The 14,638-nt window shown below is 34.1% G+C and overlaps 1 protein-coding gene and 1 long non-coding RNA gene across 4 annotated transcripts in view; one reads left to right on the top strand and one right to left on the bottom strand.

Annotated features, from left to right (window-relative positions):
- The window catches only part of LOC145943463 (lachesin), a 227,146-nt gene that overhangs the window by 167,515 nt on the left and 44,993 nt on the right, over positions 1-14,638 (top strand). The gene's annotated exons all lie outside the window — the stretch shown is intronic.
- LOC145943517 (uncharacterized) overlaps positions 2,759-14,638 on the bottom strand; it is a 53,369-nt gene continuing 41,489 nt past the window's right edge. The window contains exon 5 of the long non-coding RNA XR_014426528.1: positions 2,759-2,981. This is a non-coding gene — a long non-coding RNA (uncharacterized LOC145943517). The remainder of the gene's footprint in view (positions 2,982-14,638) is intronic.

Here is a 14,638-nt window from a genome sequence, read left to right as displayed (position 1 = left end):
TATTAGTAATTTCGAAAAATCATTAAAAAAAAAAAATTTAAAACGTTCCTGATAAAAAACTGCAACAAAATTTTAATTTACATCGAGTACTTTGATGTGGATAAATTAATTCGGAAAGTGTGTACACGCATGTCAACGTTTTTGATTAATTTAATCTGATTCGGCAGCAATATTTGTGCATTGAAACTCGATTGTTATTGATCTGATCTTGATTTAAACGAGATATGACTTGTCAATGTAATGAATCGTACGAATCCGTATAAATTCGTCGGTTCGTTCAAATTCAAATAAATAGGCAAACACAATGTGATCTCGCGAATTAATATTAATCGTTTATTCATGGCCGCCGCTGAAGCCTTCCTGCATGAATTTGTTACACTCGATGACTCTATTTACGATTCAATTGCCGATAATAACATATTATAAAAGAATCATTATATCGATCAAAAATATTATTTCTAAAAATAGGCATATTAAGTCGATTCTCGCAAGTATTGTGACCTCTTTTCCCCGATGCTGATTGGCTGTCTCGATTTGCGTTGTGCGTTATATTTCGTAGCATCGAGAGGCTGTCATCGCGAAAGTTAGCAGTTTGACAGTTTGTTCAAAATAAAATTAAATAAAATAATATGTTTTAAATATGTTATAATACTTTAAACTCGATTAATATTTATATATTTTTGACAGTTATCAGCTGATTTCTGTCAAAAAATATTAATTGCGGATAAGGTATTATAATATATTATTTACAACATACGTGTATTACTATTTTAATATTTTTAACATATTATTATTTTAAAATTTAATTAGCAAATTAACGCTTTATTAATATTTTTATTTTAGCTGATTAAAGCGTTAATTTGCTAATTAATTTTTAAAATAATATGTTACAAAAATTAAAATAATAATATGTTTTAAATAATATGTTATAATATTTTGACAGTTATCAGCTGATTTTTGTCAAAAAATATTAATCAAGAATAAGGTATTATAACATATTATTTACAACATATTACTATTTTATATTTTATAACATATTATTTTAATTAGCAAATTAACATTTTATTAATATTTTCTGACAAAACTCAGTTGATTATAACGTTAATTAATTTTTAAAATAAGAATATGTTATAAAAATTAAAATAATTATATATTTTGAATAATGTCATAATTTTTTTTAGAAAGACTTAAAGAAATCAGACATTTTTTTTCTAATTTAATAACACATCTCTGAAAAATTAAACCATTAAATATACATGATTACTTTTTTTATTATTGTAAAGATTTTCAATTTTCTCATATATTTTTTTTACACATTTTTCTTAATGATTCTTTAACTACTTTTTTTATCTGAATAAAATATAACGATGTTTAATTCGATCTTTAATTAATTTCTTTATTCTTTTTTAATAATCTCGTTATCTCTCGACGGACTTTTTTAATTCTTAAATGTATAAATGGACTTTATATTTCACGGAAAGCACGTGTTTGTTATTTTGTATGTGACGCGACATTTACGCACATACGAACATTGCAGAGCGCGAGTTCCGATCGCTTTCTCAGTAGTACGAGTCAGCGGCGCGACGCGACTCACTGCTCACGCGTCTCGCGCGAACGTGATTTACTACTTGTTAAGGCTCGGCGTAAAGCGCGACATAACTACTTGCCGGCGCGGCAAAATTAGCAAATGGACCCTTTAACAGCTGATTTCTGTCAAAAAATATTAATAGAGTATTAGTTTGTTAGTTAAATTTTAAAATAAAAATATGTTATAAAAATTAACATAATAATATGTTTTAAATAATATGTTATAATGCCTCATCTGCGATTAATACTCTTTGACAGAAATCAGCTGATAACTGTCCAAAAAATTTAATCGCATTTAAGCAATTATAACATATTATTTAAAACATATTATTTTATAATTTTTATTACATATTACTATTTTAAAACTTAATTAACAAATTAACGCTTTAATTCGTTGATTTCTGTCAAAAATTATTTAATAAAGCGTTAATTTCCTAATTAAATTTTAAAATAATAATATGTTTAAAATATTAAAATAGTAATATGTTGTAAATAATATGTTATAATATACCTTATCCGCGATTAATATTTTTTGACAGAAATCAGCTGGTAACTATCAAAAATATTAATCAAATTTAAAGTATTATAACATATTATTTAAAATATATTATTTTATTTACTTTTATTTTAAACAAACTGTTAAACTACTAACCCTCGCGATGACAGCCTCTCGATGCTACGAATGTAACGAACAATGGAATCGAAACAGTTAATCAGTATCGCGGAAAAGATGCAACAATACTTGCGAGAATCGACTTAACATGCTTTTTTTAGAAAGGGATGTTATGTATAATATTTTAAATTCGATTAATGTTTTTGACAATTATCAGCTGATTTTTGTCAACAAATGTTAATCGCGGATAAAATATTATAACATATTATTTAAAACATATTGCTATATATATTTAATTTAATACATATTACTATATTATATAGTTTAATATTTTCAACATATTATAATACACCCCCATTACCGCTACAGAAATGTTATACAATAAACAATTTCTCACTCACCGATACGTGCAATAGTGGAGTTGTATGCAGCACATTGATCTGAAAAGAAAATATTCAAATTATGTATATACATATTTACATATGTGTGTGTCGAATATCTCATAAACAATGCAGTTTAGAAAAAAGTTTTTATTTGCATACCTCACAATTGCCCCGCTGTCGCCCGATGCCTCCCCGGGCCTCCTCCTCCTCTCTTGGTTGATCGTCATTGCTCCTTCGTAGCACTCACGACATTCGCGAAAATACGAATAATTACGATTGTCCGACACTTTACACGGCACTCCCGACACGCGAAACTTTACACGGCACTCCCGACGTACGATACTTTACACGGCACTGCCGACACGACGTGTGAATCGCACTGTGTATCGCAACGCTTCCTGTAACAAATAAAATACATACATAATATTAGAATAATCTTATTATTTCGCATTATATAATAACATACACAATATAAATATAAAAAATATGTAAGCTAGAATATTTAATTAGCAAATTTTCGCTTTATTAATATTTTTTGACAGAAATCAGCTGATTAAAGCGTTAATTTGCTAATTAATTTTTAAAATATTAATATGTTATAAAAATTAAAATAATATATGTTTTAAATAATATGTTATAATACTTTAAACTCGATTAATATTTTTGACAGTTATCAGCTGATTTCTGTCAAAAAATATTAATCGAAAATAAAGTATTATAACTTTATTAAATATTATTTACAACATATTACTATTTTAATTTTTTACCATATTATTATTTTAAAATTTAATTAGGAAATTAACGCTTTAATCAGTGAAAAAATATTAATCGAGTTTAAACAAACTTTATATTATTTTTTTTTAAATATCATTATTTTTAACATAAAATCGAAGAATGGCGCGCTTGTAGCGCGCGCTTTTATGTTGTTCTAGTGAATATATAAAACAAAGATCATCATATGTGTCGCTATTTATTTGGAAATAAAAATCCATGTTTCTATATTAAAAAAAAGGAATTATTACAGAAACTTTGATTCAATTAATTTTGATCTCTAAAAGGATTAATTAATTTTTTATTTTCAAAAACCTCCTTGAGGGGCTATTTTAAGATTACACCGTAAGCAGTCCCGATCTAAGTGATGTGACCCTTCGCGGATCCATATCGTCAAATTCTCGCTCATTAACGTAAATGGCAGCGGTCAGATCTACGACTCTTGATTCACGACCCGTTCCCATTCGCGACGGACGAGTCTGGGATCGCGGCAGTAGTGGCACTCACGGGAGAGTGGTAGCGTGAAGTAGAGTGAGCAACGCGAGCGACCAGGAGAAGTAGAGAAACGTTTGAAGAAGGATCGGAGCCCATCGGAGCGATGGTGTTGGTAGCGATAGTCTAGGATCCCCGTGGGAGACATCGAATAACACGTTACTCGCTCACGACTCCTTACACTCGGGGACAGGACCCACTCTTGACCCGAGACCCCTTCTTCGAACGACCCCATATTCCTTCCACCCTCGCTCTCAGTACACTCGCCGCGTTTATACGACGGTCAGTCAATGGTCGTGGACATTTCTATTCCCACTTCTCTTGCCTTCGCTTATTGGTGACAATTATTACGACGATCACCGGACACTGTATACGCGATCGATTAAAAAAATATTCTTTTAAAAGAAATTATGTTCATGAATTTCGCAAGATCGATATTAATTTGGTGATGGATACTAATTGATGTATATTCATTGTGTAGTCTTATCTAAGAAAATAAATCTTATTTTCCTATATTATATGAATGTATATATATATATATATATATATATATATATATATATAAATTAATCTACAATATTAATCTCCAAATATTAATTGTATATAAAAATTAAATGTATCTGAATATATAAAAATTAATCCTCATTTCTAATGCCTTTGTGACAAATTGATCGATAAATAATTAATAAACAAATCGATTAATTAAATAGTTTGGTAATAATTAATTCGCTTAATATAAATATCGTAACTCGGAATATGCTAATAAACTCGAATGAATGATACTAAAATTATATCTGTACGACAAATAAAGAAAACGTCAATCATCGGGCTCGCAGAAACATTACGCGGAAAATTAAAAGCATGCCTGATCGAAGATATTTTGTAAAATAAAGGATTTGTATATATGACAAGCAACAAAAAGCGACGATCAGGATGACCCACATGTAACAATATAACGTTTTTACTCCCTTTCGAATTTAACCGGTCAACAGTTAACACACGTTTACGTTCACGTAGCTCTGCGCACCCTTTTCCTCGTTCGCGATATATACATGTATATCCTCTCTTTATCAGATTTTTCATTCGCGTCATGCGCACGCTATATAGGTTGACTGAAAAGTTTTATCCGCGCTTTTAGCGACAATCGCGCGGACAGACGGATTTAGAGGCGGTGGCGACGAACGCGGTGACGAGGTATTTTCAATTCGGACGGCTCTACGTTGGGTCGGCGTCACGCCGTACTCGAGCGGACAAAGGGTCCAGAAACAGTTGATTGGTTGTTCCGTCTTTCTTGTCAGAGTCGCGATATCGTGTGACAGATCCGACCAACCAATCTGTTTCGCAATGTACAACAACGCAACGATTCCAACACGTTGTAAAAGCGCGCAATCCGATGAGATGCGTTTAAAGGCCTTCGTTTCACCCTCTCGGTTTTTCTATCTCTCTCTTTCTCTCCCTCTTTTCGTCCTCCATACTCTCTCTTTTTTCAACTCCTCCCTCGCTTTCCATCTCGCATTTGAATTTTCCTTCCGCCTTTCTCGTTCTTCGTAATTTTACATCCATACCATGTTTAAAAAAAACCCTTCGCATACGTAAGCTTGTATAATTGGACGACACGAGATTCGCGCGACCGGATTAAATTTTAATCCCGTCCCACATCGGTGGATTTCCGAAATGCCGTTGATATCGCGGCGCCAATTATTATTCACGCGCTGCAGAAGCCTTCTCGGTGCGAGATTATGTTTAAAAATGTATTTGTCATTTTTTTTTCATCCGCGCGCTTGCTAATTCGCGAGCCTCGATATCGTATCAAACGAATTTAATCGACGCATCGGTGACGCACATATGAGAGAAATAATCTTGAAAAGACATACCATAAAGGTAAAACTCTCGCGTTTGTATTTTTTATACGTTTAAAATTGCAATTTACAAAATATAAAAAATCTATTATTGCCCGATGTTTTATCACAGACTAGAAAGTGTATATCGTTTTAAAATAAATTTCGCTAGACTTTGTTTTTAAACACTAACTTTAAACCTAACCCTAACCATTTTTATAATGCTATATATATGTTTTAAATTACATTTCCACTCGCGCTTATACTATTTTACATTTAATTAGTCATATCAAACATCACCGCTCGTGGAATCAAAATGTCGAAAAAGACTTGCTTGCAAATGACACTCGGAAATTAACCGACCGCCGTTTCGTTCTATCGCCTGCTAAATTAGCAACTTTAACAAATATTTCAACTAACGATTCTCTTGCCTCTTGCACCTGCTGCGCAAAATAAAACCGATTGGTCTCTCCGAGAGTCATAAATTAATTTCCGTATGAATCGCTGTGCATTCATTTAGAGACGATTGTGGAAACGGAATGAGCTTAACATTTTACGAACTTTTGTCACAACGTAATTGCCATTACAGGTCGTGAATGTTAAGTGTTAAAATACTGTAGAGATACATGATAGAAACGCGATTAATAAATCGTAAAGAAGAATAGTGAAAATTTTAAATCTTTACAATATAATATTATAAGTAATCTTTATTATCTTAATTTTATAAATCGAAAATTACTCGTATATTAGCAGATATATATAAATACAGAAATATTTTATTTTATTGCGTAATCTGCAAAATTGTCTCATTTTCAATGGCAAAAAATTTCTATTTTAATTTCTAGTTTAATTTCCATTTTGATGAAAATTTTATTAAAGAATAGTAGATCTCGTCATGTAATTTTGATAAGTATTTACAGAAGAAGCTGTGCGTTTGTCAACACGTTTTTATTTGATAATGCGGGGAGGCTTTAATTTAACGGTCGTGAAACGAAGCAATAACACAATATAGTATAATCCAAGAAATAGGTTGAACATGACTGTAGAATGGATTGCGACCTAGTTACTATATCTTCGTTCTAGAAAACGAACTCTCTTCGTATTCATTCTCTCTAACGGAACAATCTTGAATTATAAACTTGGACTCGTAGACATTGACTCGAAATTTTAATGTTTAAATGTTTTTAGACATTTTAATCAATCGACTTTGTGTTTGTCACAAATTCTATTCAAAACTATTTAGTCAAAAAACTAAATAAAATGAAAACTTCTAATTTTTAAGAGATGTACAAAAAAAAAGAATTTTTTAATTACCTCTTATATTACAGTATGATATATTTATTATAAATTTCGACTATATTTTTACTATTTTTCTGTCTATATTTTTATTTATTATTTTTATCTTTAATATACAATGCATATATTATGATATTGCATTGTCATGACAAAACAGACATATATAAGATGCTCTCGACCAAACATGGCTTCAGAAGAACTTGTTCCGTCAGTAAGTCACGCAACCCGTAGAATGGATACGAATGTGCAGCCCGAGTGCACGAGAAATCGTCCGAGGAAGCAAAAAGCTTTATTCAGCGCCGGCACGAAAAGGTTAAATGCGAACACACACCTCGGGCTCCGATCGCAAGAAGCTAAACGAGAGAACATAGCAATAAAAGCGGAGGGTTAATTCTCGGATAAGGCCGCGATGCTGAATGCAGCTCGGCAAACGGCCCATTTGCTCCGACTTATTTCCTTTCGGTCGGCGAAAGCACACCTCGCACAGTTAGAGAGCGATCAATCACGCTTGGGGCTTGCCATTATTTATCGACTAATAGCCGTTAACAACCGCGTCAAAATTTACACTTTATTTGTTACAATTCAGTGTAGAATGTTAAAAATAGAATACCATCGAATTAAATCTTTATTAAACTACCAATTGAAAATAAAATTGAAAAATATGCCAATCGGGAAAGCTCGTGTTCCTTGCACCATGATAGAGAATGCAGATAGAAAAGTTGCACAAATTTTTTACCCGATAGCTTTTGCATAAAGATCATTGAGAAAATATTTTAAACTGTACGATCAAATTTAAATGAATCTCGCCATGAGATTTCGTAATGATTTTATATCGTATATTTTTAGTATCACTCAGGGTGTCCCCCCCCCCCCCACATGACTGAAGGTCCATACTTTAAGGGCGTGTTGCTGATGCCATTTAGAATAAAAAAAGTATAAGAATAAATAAACATATGTCCGCAAATGCTTCCTAACAGAAATACAAGTATTGAAAGTTGAGTATTCAAAAAAAGAAAGACATTTAGAAAAGAAAAGAAAGACATTTAATTTAATTTGTTTATTTACAAATTCTGTTCAAAATTACATCCTTCAGATTGAATACAAAGTCTTGCCCTGCGTAAAAGTGATCTAATAGCTTGCTCCATCATTCCAGGAGAATTTCTGATTTGTGTTGCCGCATCCATAATTCTGTTAATAAGTTCATCCCTATTGTGAGATTGTTTCGCATAAACCATCGACTTCATATGCCCCCAAAGAAAGTAGTCCAGGGGTGTTAGGTCTGGTGACCTGGGAGGCCAAGAAACTGGACCACCTCTTCCGATCCAACGGTCATGATACGAATTATTATACAGACCGACAGAAAATGTAAATAATACCAGGCTGATAAAAATGTAAATAATAACAGACTAATAGAAAATGTTTCACATATTTATATCAACTTTCAATGTTTGTATTTCTGTTAGGAAGCATTTGCGGACATATGTTTATTAGACTTTTTTTACTCTAAATGGCATCAACAATACGCCCTTAAAGTATGGACCTTCAGTCATGGGACACCCTGTATATCGAAGGGGTTAATATATAAATAATTAAATTTATTATTTTTAGAAACTAGAAACTAAAATAAATGCGATTCCACATTCAATTATATAATAAAATTATGAAAATAATTAATGATCGAGTTAATTTCCGCTGCGGCTAATCGACAGGAACGTGTCTTGCAATTAAAACAGTTTTATTTTTACCAATTGCAGCTACGAATTAGAAACAGCTCGCAATGTGTGCGTGTATGTGTGTAACAGGAATTCCAGCTAAACACCGACGCTTGGACGGGACATTTTGATCCAGAGTCGGCGTTAAATTTGACCGAAAGAGACTAAAGAGAGCACGGCAAAACCGGCTGCATCCCTCGCTCCGCTTCGCCCCCTCCCCCTCCGGCCTCGCTCGGTCTTAATTGCGAAAATACACCGCGCTTAAACCCCCCTCTGATAGCAAGAAGTCTGGAAGCGAAAACAACGCGGGCAATAAACGCGGGGGCGCATTCTCGACTGCAAGGGCGACGTTGAAAGTCGTGGAACAGTTGTAGCTCACCCCGCGAGGGACGCTTAAATTTGTCTTCCTCTTCTTGAAATTGCCGCGCAGGAAAATGTGAAACGAATTTGTCTTTAGAAACAAAGGAATAATAGTTTTTAAATTAAGAAGGATTAAAAATTTAAATAAAGCCTTCGCGATGCGCAGACCTGTTGTTTCTTTAATTTTAGCACGAGTTTTCTCGTGCGAAACGACTCTTTCGCCAACTATTTCGAGACTATGTTGTTACGCGCCGTCCTCAGTAGAAATCTCATCATAGCATTGAAGCTAGTAGTCGGGGAATCGCTTCTAAATTGGCACAGTGCCAGGAACCCGCGCTATATAGAGAACACGCGTCTCGAAGGATGGTCGAGTGTGCGCTCGCAAGAGAGATGAGACTAAACCTTCCCCCGAAAGAGACCTTCGCGACGTCTAGGCATCCTCCGCCCGTCCATTATTCCACGACTTTCCGGTCGCGCCACAGATAATCGCGTTAACAATTACGTGCCGGGCTCCGCTGCGAGTCATCTAAATTGATTACAGGAGTAATTGCATTCGTTCTCGAGTCTCCGCGGCGAATTAAAGGAGACGTGAGACCGGAAAAGGGAACCGATGGCTTCGCGTTTTCGTAACCGGCCGCAATATGCATACGCACGTCGAATTGTAATTTGTGAGGAGGGAAGACAAAATTGTCCGATCGATTCCAAGTTGAGAAAGAATTCTTTTTTTTTTTTTTTTTTTTTTTTTTCAATCGAAGAAAGAAATTGACTCTTCACCTTCGAATAAGCACGACGTAAAGATTCGAATGTCGAGGCCGCCAATGTAAAATAGTGTACGCGATCGTATTTTGTCCTTCGAGTTGCATTTTGCGGGCTATCACGGCACCCTTAAAGACGAATGTTCTCGAATGGACAATGATATCAGCATCGATATGAGAATCGCGTAAAGAATTCCGTCGTTTATGGTTCGCGATTCCATCCTCTCATCGATACAGGAGAATTTTGCTGGCATCGCAGCGAGTAAAGATCGTTCATTGATTCGAGGCAAAGAAAGAGAGAGGAAGAGAAAGAGAAAGAAGAGAGGCAGAGAGAGGAAGAGAAAAGGAGAATAGGGAGGAAACTCTGCGAGATAAGATAGGTAGATGCCACGTAAGATATTCCGTACAAGGTACGAGCCCCAGCGAGTTTCTTATCCGTCGCGTCGCGGGATGAGAAAGAAATCTTTAAAGCGCACTTTGATTCATAGGCGACCGCCCCGCCAGTGAGGGACAGAACGTGACCTGGCATTAAGTGCCCTATAAAATATTGCGCTCATGTAAATATCCTCGTAAAATTCTGCGGTGGCGGCGGCGGTGGTTGGCCGCTTTCTTCGATTCGTTCTTGCCGTGCCACGCCGTCGTCACATCATGCCGCGGATATTCTAGATACTTTACTCCTTTTCTATATATTGTACTCCCCCTATTCAAAATTCAAAGATACGCAATCCTTCTTCGCTCGCATCCCATCGAGTAATAGGAAGGACTGCGGGAGAAAGAGAAGTTGCAGTGTCTCGAATGAAAGAAAAGCTTACTCTGTGAGGTCTGATTCAAAATTCGGCTTCGAAATTCGGTGCGGAGAGAATTTCCTTTGGGAAATTCGTCGCAAATGTGTAGCAACAGGAAGGCAAAATCTCGACAAGAAATAAAAGTTGCAAGAGCGAGCGTCTAGTTTGCATAAAAAATGAACGGTCAACATTTTAATGACAAATTTTCTCCTTTAATCTTTAATTCGCGAAAAATGTATAGATTTCTATTTCTCTTCTACATTTGTACCACATAAAATAATGTAAATTACCATTAAATTATTTGATTTATTTTATATAAAAAAAATATGTGTAAATTATTAATTCACGAAGCGCTCTGCACACAGTATGTATGTATGTATGTATAAAAAAGAAATAAAATAGCGAGAAGACCTTAATCAAGTATGTTAAATATGTATTTTCAAATTTAACTTACATATATTTTATGATATTTTATGATACTACTTGTAGTGATACTCAACATTATTGCGGATTAGAAATTCAGTTGATTTGCTATACAATTTTTTTTCTCATCGTAAAAATTATTAGGATCAACAAAAATGTCATAATACTAAAAGCGAAAAAATAATTATCGATTCGTCTTCGCGTGAAAAAGAAACGTATCTAATTCATCACAAAAAATGTGATGTATTTTAAAAAATGATATAAATATATTTAAATAAACAAACAATGTGTTGTTGGAAATTTAACCATAATAAATTTTTGCCGTAGTTTATTATTATTCGCGTCTCATATAAAATGTCCTCTAACAAGATTTTATGGTAATTCGCATTTTGTAAAATTCTTCTAACGCATGGGAGCGTGTGTTTTGCTATATTCACGTTAAACCGCGAAATCAAATTTATGACTAGTTTAGCAGCTGCAGTCGCGAAAAATTCCCGGTACATGCACCGAATGCGGCATAACTATAACGCACGCTAGAGCGCTCAAGATAGAGGCTCGACTTCTAATTTTTTTTTTTTCTACATAAATGCGAGATCTCTCCTGATGGAAATGAGCTAAATGCATGAATAGGAATATATACGTGCTTTTATATTTCCATACGACTATGCTAAGCACATTTCACTTGTATGATTAAGCAATGCATTAAAAATAATAAAATAATTAAAATTTAAAAAAGTGACATTTCATCTTTTGCTTTTCAACTTAAATAAATCAAATCTTAATTGTATTATTTTGTTCTTTATGTAATCTGTTCATTATGAAAAAAAATTCTATCGCATATACTTATATATAGTAAATGCATATCAGAGAAAAAGAGAAGAAAAGACGCAGGTTTTTTTGTAATTCTGTTTATACTTATATAAAAATTAATTAAATTATAATCTTTTTTTCTTAATAGTTTTGGTATCAAAATTGATCTAAATTTAAATTTTCTAGGATACTTTTTTTATATGATTAATTTGCCAAAAGCGTTGTCAAACTTTTTTTGGTTGTATGATACGTTTTCTATCGTATATATTATATCTTGCGAAATATATTCGTTGAAGGACGCGAAAGTTTTATTTGCATCTTATTTGCACGCGCATAAACTTAAGTCAATATCGTAGCTGCTATCGTAATTCGATCTAAGGACCTCTATGTGCTTTTCCATAATTACAAATTTCTTAATGAATAACGTCTTCAAAGAAGTTTAAATTATAAATTTTTTATTAATAATCGTGTCATTATGAAACTCGTAGTCGTAAAATTTTTAATTTACGATGTAAAGTGTGTGTATAGGTATCTTGGATTAAATATCACATTTTAGATTCTCTTCTAGATTCTAGAAACTCTATGAGGGCAAAATCTATTCACAGAAAACCTACAACTGAGAGAAAATAAGACTTTTGATAAATTCCCTATATCCTCCACGTCGCGCAATTTTAACGCATATGTGTGCATCGCGCGCAAACGTCATCCATTTTTGTCAGGCGTATATAAAACTTCTGACATGCAAAAGATTTCCTTACGTCAAGAAATCATATTTATAGTTGCGTGAACGCGGAAGATATCGCAATGTGGATATCCGTAACACTAACATGCGACGCGTAACACATAACGATACGGATCGGTGAATAAAATAGTTTACATTACAAACTCGCGACAGAACTAACTACATACAAACCCTAAACTTTTGGACGTTTTCCCTTCTTTTTTTTTGCCCTGTTGAATTCAATCCCATGTAACCCTTCATCCGGAAGCTATCGATATATCACTATCGAAAGTGCACTTCGCGCAATCGCGACGCTGCAAAAACGTTGTTGTCGACACTTGCAACAGATAAGCTCGAAACCTGCGCAAAATGCGAACGCTGCAAAGTGCTCCTTCATGAGTTTGCAGGAAAAATTTCTGTCGGGAAACTTCTTAATTGAGCAGGGATACGTTACGCGATGCACTTCGCACTCTTTGTATTTTTCCGGTCTCGTATTTTTCGTATTTTGCATTTTCCGCGAAAGTGCGACGCGAATAGTTGGAAGTCCATAACTCCGAGATGCACTTTTATCATCAATACAACCGAGTGACATATATCGTGAGATGAAAATTATACATTTCATCTCACGATATGCCAATTATATGGTTTCCTTGAGCATCGCGATCATATAATTTTAGGTAAACAAGATATTTTCTTCACTCGTGCGAAAAGTTCGTATACGTTCTTACGGAAGGTTTATTATAACAAGACACGTCAACTATGTCGCGTCGCCTTTTGCCTACATATTCTTTCAGCTCTCGATTTTAAAGCATAAGGAAAACTTTACAGAAAAACTACTTTAATTGCGCAATAAAAACGCTGACAGAACGTAAACAAAAATTTGCATTTAGTTGCGCGAGTCGTCACTTTACGCGTGATGGAAGATAAACGAACATTACATGCCCGGACTTTGCACTGCGCTTCGTAAGATAGCGTGATGGTTTTATTGTAAAGGTAAAGGGATTAAGTGGCATTACTTTGCATTGTCCTTTGTAGGCGAGGGCAATTTATGCGGGGCCGTTCCTCCGCATAAAGTGCAAGCATTTCGGCGCAATGTTCGTCTTACTAATTTAATTGCTTTATGCCCATAAGTGCCATAATTTGCAACGGATTCTCTAGATTTTATTTTAAAATCACTGGATTAATATTACTTGGAGTTTAATAATATTAATTGAGTTGTGTTTCAACATTTTTGTTTAATTTTCTACTGTATTCCATCGTGCATCGTATTTTTTATATTACGTTAACATATTAATATATTTAATCACACATATATATTCTCTCTTTGCACATTATGTCAATATAAAATCTGTAAAATTAATAATAATTCATAAAATAAAAGAAGAATAATATTTATTATAGCAAATTGGCGTTGAATACGATAAGCATGTTACGGTAAATGAAAATATGGAAATGGAATATTTTACATACACACATAAACACATATGCGACATGTCAAAGACTTCTCGTTAGACTCATTGAGAGAAATGGCGTTATAATATTTACCGTCAGTGACGGTAATTCTATTTGTTTCAATTTATTCAGCCGCCGACGCGTGTTTAGCACGAAATTTCGCGATACGTTTTACAAACGTGCAGAGTTGCTCAGTGTTTATATGTATGTATGTACGTCACTCTTCAAATATCCTCGTAAAAGTCAGCCGACGAAGTTGCCGGCTTCTCGTGGCACACCGCGATATGTCCTACATCTTCGTCACACCGCGACTGTAAAATTCATTCCCCAGGAGGAAAAGCCATTTTCCTTAAAGTATAGCATCTCACGCCGTTGCGAGAAATTACAGCGCGCTTATATCTGCGTAACCAATTATATTAATGTCACAAATATAAAGCTGTATAAAGTATCTCATTTTAAATATCCACGCGCTTTCATCCGTTTTCAGCGTCCATGAAAATAAATAGCTGTCGACGTTTTAGTAATGAGCTATCCCTTTACATTCAGCGCGAAATGGATTAATTATATTTAAAATGTTAATTTGTAATTTGTAATTTGTAATTTGTAATTGCATACCAATGCCGGTAATATCGAAGAGTGG

Source organism: Prenolepis imparis, unplaced genomic scaffold (genome assembly GCF_030444845.1).
Source record: "Prenolepis imparis isolate NDT839.2.m4 unplaced genomic scaffold, iyPreImpa1.0 SCAF_1, whole genome shotgun sequence".
Classification (NCBI taxonomy): domain Eukaryota; kingdom Metazoa; phylum Arthropoda; class Insecta; order Hymenoptera; family Formicidae; genus Prenolepis; species Prenolepis imparis.
The sequence above is the reverse complement of the archived record's forward strand: the minus strand, read 5'-3'. Positions and strand labels throughout refer to the sequence as shown.